Source organism: Telmatherina bonti (assembly GCF_933228915.1).
Source record: "Telmatherina bonti genome assembly, chromosome: 21".
Classification (NCBI taxonomy): Eukaryota; Metazoa; Chordata; class Actinopteri; order Atheriniformes; family Telmatherinidae; genus Telmatherina; species Telmatherina bonti.
The window spans coordinates 6,732,680-6,739,314 of NC_136630.1; positions in this window are offsets into that span (position 1 = coordinate 6,732,680).

Here is a 6,635-nt window from a genome sequence, read left to right on the forward strand (position 1 = left end):
AGAGAAGAAATACCACCCTGTCATGGCTGGGGAAACGCTGGATTTTATTCCAAACAAAAAAAAAAAAAAAATATATATATATATATATACAAATCATGGTGAACAGTGGTCAATCGGACAATAAATGTGATTATCCATGTTGCTGTTCAGCTAAACGTGACGCAGCGGGTAGCATTTGTTATGCTAGCTACTGCTAACGGACTGAGACACAGGCGGCTGCGGTGTTGCTGAGTATAATTTGGGAAATCTTTTGAAATGTAAGGTTATTTGCTCTTATTAGTGTAACGTGAAAAATAAAAACATCTATTCACATGAATTAAATGTTGAATATCTATGAAGTGGAAAGAAATGGAAACGGTTTAGCTATATGTTGGCTAGTATTTCCATCATTACTAAATGTGATTTTTTTTTTTCTTGTTCTTGCTCAAATTGACACTTTTCAGTTGTGCAATGTGGTAAGATTGCTGCTGCGCTTTCAAATGTTTTAAACATAAAAAGTCTTGTGAACACTTCACTGTGCTTCAACTCTAACTTGTTTGTTCAGTCTCCGTCTGCTGCATTTCTGTTGCAAACCAGTACAAAAGATTTTATTTTTCTCCTTAGAGACTGCAATCTCCATTTAAATAAAGGAACCTCTCAAATTGTGATACATGACTACGTTTGCTACTTTCCATCACTGTCAGAAAGATGCATCGTCATCCAGCTGATGGATGAGGGCTAGAAATCCGTAATGAATCCTGTTTGTTCTTCTGCCAGAAAGGACTGTCTGTCTATTTTCCACTTCCCTTTTTTTCCTCTGTGCTTTGCTTTAGATGTGTGTTTGGAAAAATCTTCATAGGTCACCATTCGTGGGGTCAGTAAAAAAAGAGCTTAAATGTTTCTGTTGGCACTGAGCAGCATGTCAACGGGAGTTTGGCAGAACAAGCAAACTCAGCACAATTCGGGCTCGGGCTTTGATTTGATAGACCCCAGGCCTCCGCTGTGCACCTGACCTGCAGGAGTTGAAGATGTAGGAGGACAAGTTCTGAGTTTAAGTGCTCTTTCTTTCCCTGTTTGACATGCAGCCATCACTTTCACTCCCTTTTGGGAACGGAAAGGTCACAACAGAGCCTTTACTCTGGCCCGGGTTTAGCTCTGGCCTCCAGAAGACCTCCTATTCTCTTTGGCACATGTTAAGGTACTCTGTCATCTCGCTCCATTTTGCTCTCCCGTGCTCTCTCTTCCTCATTCTCTCCTGTCAGATTTGTCTTCGCAAGGGCTTGTAAAATCACCTGGCAAGAGCAACTGAAAGAACTGGACTAGGCCAAGGTCCCAAGTGTCCCACAAACTTTTACAACCTTTTTTTGTTTCATTAAAATGAAAGGTTCAGTGAAAAGAGGTCCACTTCTTGTGCCAAAGGGTCAACTTTTACTGAATTCGCTGCAGCGTTACAAGGTGGTTCGATGTAAATTTATCTGATTCCAAACTTTTCTGAACAATGCTTATAAAATTTAATTTACCAAACATGTTCAAGCCACTTTGACCCTGTGGGTGTGAATTTTTTACTTCCTATGTTGTACCATGAACAATAAAAGGTGGTTTTGCAGTTGCTTTCTGTTATTCTAACAAGATGGAAGCGGAAGCAGCTTGGGTTCTCTAGAAGCTTCAGCTGGAAGCTTGAGGGTCCTACGCAGTAGTGATACATCGATCACTACGGCTTTCCTCTGGTGCTTATCCATGATCACTATGTCTGGTTGGTTGGCCACCACCATTTAATCTGTCTGGATCTGGAAGTCCAGACAGATTCCCTGTCCCTATCTATCAATCTATCTATCTATCTATCTATCTAGCTATCTATCTATCTATTAATTTTTTATGCATGTATTTTTATGCTTATTGTTTAAGTAATGTGTAGTATTTTACTTTCTACTTTGCTGCTGTTACATAGATTTTTCCTTGTAGGATAAAAAAAAATACCAAATATATCTCATCTTTAATGTTTTGCTGGACTTAAAAGTTGCAGTAACTTTTTTGGCCACTTGGGGGCAACGGAGACAACTTGTGAATGGCATATACATTCATTCATTTATTCATTTTCTTAACCGCTTTGTCCAATTAAGGGTTGTGGGGAAACTGGAGTCTATCCCAGTAATCATTGGCCAAGAGGCAGGTACACCCTGGACAGGTCGCCAGTCCATCACAGAACCAACACACAGATGTAAAATCAATATTTTCTCTCTTTTAGTTCTGTTTTTAGACTCTACAAACAGCTTGTTCCTTTGTTTTATATCATTTTGTGTACAGTGATGTTTTCATTGAAAGCATCTGCCTGCTTTGGCTCACAACCCACTGAGACTGGTGACAATTGGTCGAATCACTGCAAAAATAATAAGCTATGGGTAAGGTTGGTAATGCTGAGAAAGCCCCATCACACACTTACACCAAAAAACATAAACCAGAAGACGACCATGAAAAATGGTTTCAAGCTATCATTTTGTTGCACATCTCTAAAAATCCATAAACAAAATTCTAAACAGTCTCTTATTGTCATATATTTCAAAAGCCTTCAACCAAAAATGATGACACAGTGACATCCAAAAGTGTGGCTTTTAAATTAGTCCACATGTGCTCCATAGCAAGAAGCTTTGGCCGCAGGTTTGACTGCAGTGTACTGTTAGAAGCTATATTTCATCACCGGCCATCATATATCAAGTCGGTCAAGGTCCAAATGAAACAAACACGGGATTGTGCTGAGTGAGAGAAAAGCTCTGCTATCTACCTGAAGTTCTCTTTGCTGTCGCTAGATGGCAGTGTTGGATAAAAACTCCAGACTTCTTCTGGCACACATGATGGTTTTCTAGTCAACTGGATCCTGAGTTGTCATCAGGTCCAAACAGACCTCTTACGCATTTAAATTATGTATAAAATCTGTTTGTGGTTATTTGTTTTAACAATAAATTATGTAATGAGTCACAGCCGATGGCAGAACAGCTGTATGTCATTCCTGTAGATGGGACTAATGGTTTCTCACAGTAAACAAACCTACGTGGAAACAGTTCTTTTGTTTCCATGTCAGTTATTAGATAATAAATAAGTAGTTGAAATAAAATATACTTAAAAAGATGTACCAGTAATGATATAGTGCAATCTAAGAGGTAAATACAAAGGATAAAATATCATAATTGCTTATATTTTTACTCGTTAAAGGTTAAACAAGCCATATGTGCACAGAAACATTTGGCAGTTGTCTCTCATTTTGTGGTTGCAAAACATCCCTGAGAAAACCCCTGAGGGAGCGCACGGTTGCATTAGATACACGACCACGCCACCCAGGCTTCATCATCATGTTATACAACACTCAGTACGCAGCGTCTGGTTCTGCTCAATTCAGAGTGAAAGTGATGGGGGACCATTTTCCTCCTGCAGGAGGGATGTTGTGTTGGTGGGGAGGCTGGAGAGGGGAGTGGGTGGAGGAAGAGTGGGGCTGATTGTGGTTAACACACAGCCATGGGAAGAGGAAGACTAAAAAAAAAAAAAAAAATTGGAAATAAGGCATAGCTCATCCAGAGAGGTGACAAGTAAGCTGAACAGGATGTTGGAGGGCAGGATGATGATTTTGGAAACCACAATCTGACCCACATGTGTGTAGAAGCAGAGAAGAGCAGAGATCCAGTGAAATAATCCAGTCCAAGTCCAAAGTTAGAGCGTTGTATAACGACTATTGTTTGGTATTGTTGTTGGACCACAAACCGAGGCTGATTTTCCAGGCAGTCGGGGTGAAATAAAAACATGCATCATCTTTTAAATGATGTTCCCCAAAGAAATTATAGTTGAACTTTAAAAATCTTTTTGTCTTGCATGAGTACAAGGTGAAGCACATCATGCATCGATAGAAAAGGATCAATCTGGTGATTGCCAAACTGATTCTGTATGGAAGCAAGCGTGTGAAGGTCCTCGTTCAGGATTGGTGCTTGATCTTCTTCAGCATGTCTGATTGGACCGGCAGTGCTGTCCAGTTAAGCAACGACAACTACCTGCACCTGGTGGGTTTAATGTTTAGCCATGTCAGCGAAGGCAGCTCTGTTTTCCTGTTCGCAGCCTGCTACAGTCCTCTTATCCTATTTCCCAACAAACAGATCTCAGTTTCATTTAATCATTTCTCTGTTGCATCTTGCTGCTGCACTGAATTATTTCTAACAGATGTGCATTAAATATCTTCATGACAACGTAAACATTTACTTTTACTTCAATATACAATGTAGGATTAATCTGTCACACCACGCTCAGATGTCGTAAATGCTGAGAATGCACCAGTGTATCCCTGCTTCGCTACTCCATCCTCTCTCCTACGCGTGCATTGTAGGAGTTGAGACATCCTGCAAAATGTTTAGTTGCTTTCCAGGTCACAGGCAGGAGGATGGAGAATAGAGGAGAGAAGGATGCTAAGATTAGTCCTGAGAACTGAGGATATGTCCAGGGTCTCAGTATACAGCAGCCACTGAGCCTGCAGTGAAATAAACATGTTCAGATGGATAGGTAGGTGTCTTTGAATTAACTTGCTGACTTTTCCAGCTTTCATCTGAAGTGTTGCCCTTTTTGTTCTAAATTTGACTTTTTTTCATCACAAAATACTGAATTAAAAGAAGAATTACCTTGTCATGACTAGTTACAACTAAGTAATGTTACTTCAGCGTCGCCCTGGGTGAGCTTAGTTGTGGCAAGCTTAAATCAGACTGTAACTAGAAGGGTGGGCATCCAGCTTTCAAGAGGCCGTTGTAGGTTTTTCAGGAAGAGAATTGTCCGTGTGAACACAGACATATCCAGAAAGGATTTTCCCAACTGGATAATATAACCTGAACCAAATCCTAGAAGTTTGGATGGACTGCTTTCACAGCCAATGTCAGCATCTCACCACACTGTGGCCACAAATATTTATCTTTTCCTCACTTCATCCTCTTCAGATGACTCTGGATCAGAACGTAGTGGTTCACAGACAACTCAAACTATACTTATCAATAACACACTTCCACATTTAGAAGTTGAAAACGGAAATGTCAGGGAAATCTAGACTGGACGTGTTTGAATGCAGTCCATCATCAACACCAGCACAGCTTGTCTCAGCGATTCAGCTTCACAGTTTTGGCAATCTATGAGCTTTTTCTGATGTTCTAGCTGCAAAGTGACAAAACTTTTCTCACAGTGATGATGAAAAATAAAAATCACATATTTACTCAATAATGGCCAAGTTTATGATATCAACATGCCATATATTCTTAGCTGACATTCTGTCTGCATGATCTGCGACTAGTCGTTACATTTATAGAAAACATATTGTACAAATAAAACAAAACTGAAATGAAATAATTGATGCTATTAGATGCTTTTTGCTAACACAGCATTTTTATGGAACAGCTTGAAAGCATACAGAAGTGCAGATTGTAATACTATGAAATACTTTTTTTTAATATTGCACCTGAATGCACCACAGTCAGACTGCAAAAAAGCCTGCCAGTGTGTGGTCTGACTGCTCATCAGCCTGATCATTCCTGCACGTCTGCAACGAAGACAAAACTAGACACAGTTACTAAAAGATACTGGAAGAGGAATAGATAGATGGACAATTCATAACTAGATGTTTCATGTTTCTCAGCTCTTATAAATGTATGACCTTTACATGAAACTGCAGGTTTGTTAGCACAGAAGCTAATCTTTGATGAACCTCTAACATTTAGCTGAAAGCTACTGTCCAAAACCCACCATCACCAATCATGTGACATTGTTATATATAGATACGGGACTCGGCTGCCTGTGTTTGTCTTCTCAGCTTCATTTAATTTATTTCTAAATCTACTCCTGGATTTCATGCTGGCAGCACATTCTGGATGAGAAGAAATGGAACAAGGAGACTTAAGGCCTTTTAATAAATAAAAAAGTCTATTTAATTTAAAACAGGTGATGTCAAAGTGGCGATCATTGTTGTGATTTCATGCAATATCGGTACCTATGACAGACTGAGTATTTTATCATCAAAGAGATGCAGATAATTAGCAAATGCATGAAAAAGATGTAACTGTCAGTAAATAAAAGGATTTTGGAAAGGGTTTGCACGGTTCTCATGCTACAATAATCACCACAATTCAACCATTTAATCAAACTGGGGAACAACGACGTTGAAAGTAAAAACTTGACATGCAAGATTCAGAAGTTCATCAACAAATTTCCCTTCAAACTTTGATGTTTATGAAAACAACTCTTATTTTCTAACTTCCCCACCTTGTCATCGGCTTCCCTCGGGTCAGAAGTCTGGGTTGGACCATCACGGTGGTCAGAGCAGTCGGTACTCCAGAGCTGTTCTTCTTCCTCTTTTTTTTCTTTTTTTCTAAGAAATGGACACTGTGTGCCCCAAGAATAAGAAAAAACAAGATCCAAACTGTTAAAGCAACAGGTCGAACATGTGTTAGGGGGCGAATCAGTGCTTCTTTAAGTTGCTAAGAAGGAATTATTATAGAGTCAGACAAAATTATTAGAGCAGCTTTGTTTTCCATAATTTCATGTTCATTTCTCATGCCTGGTACAAATAAAGGTACAATTTGGGGAAACAAGGGTGGCGAATTATATTTAATTTATTTATTTTATTAATTTATTAATTTCCCATG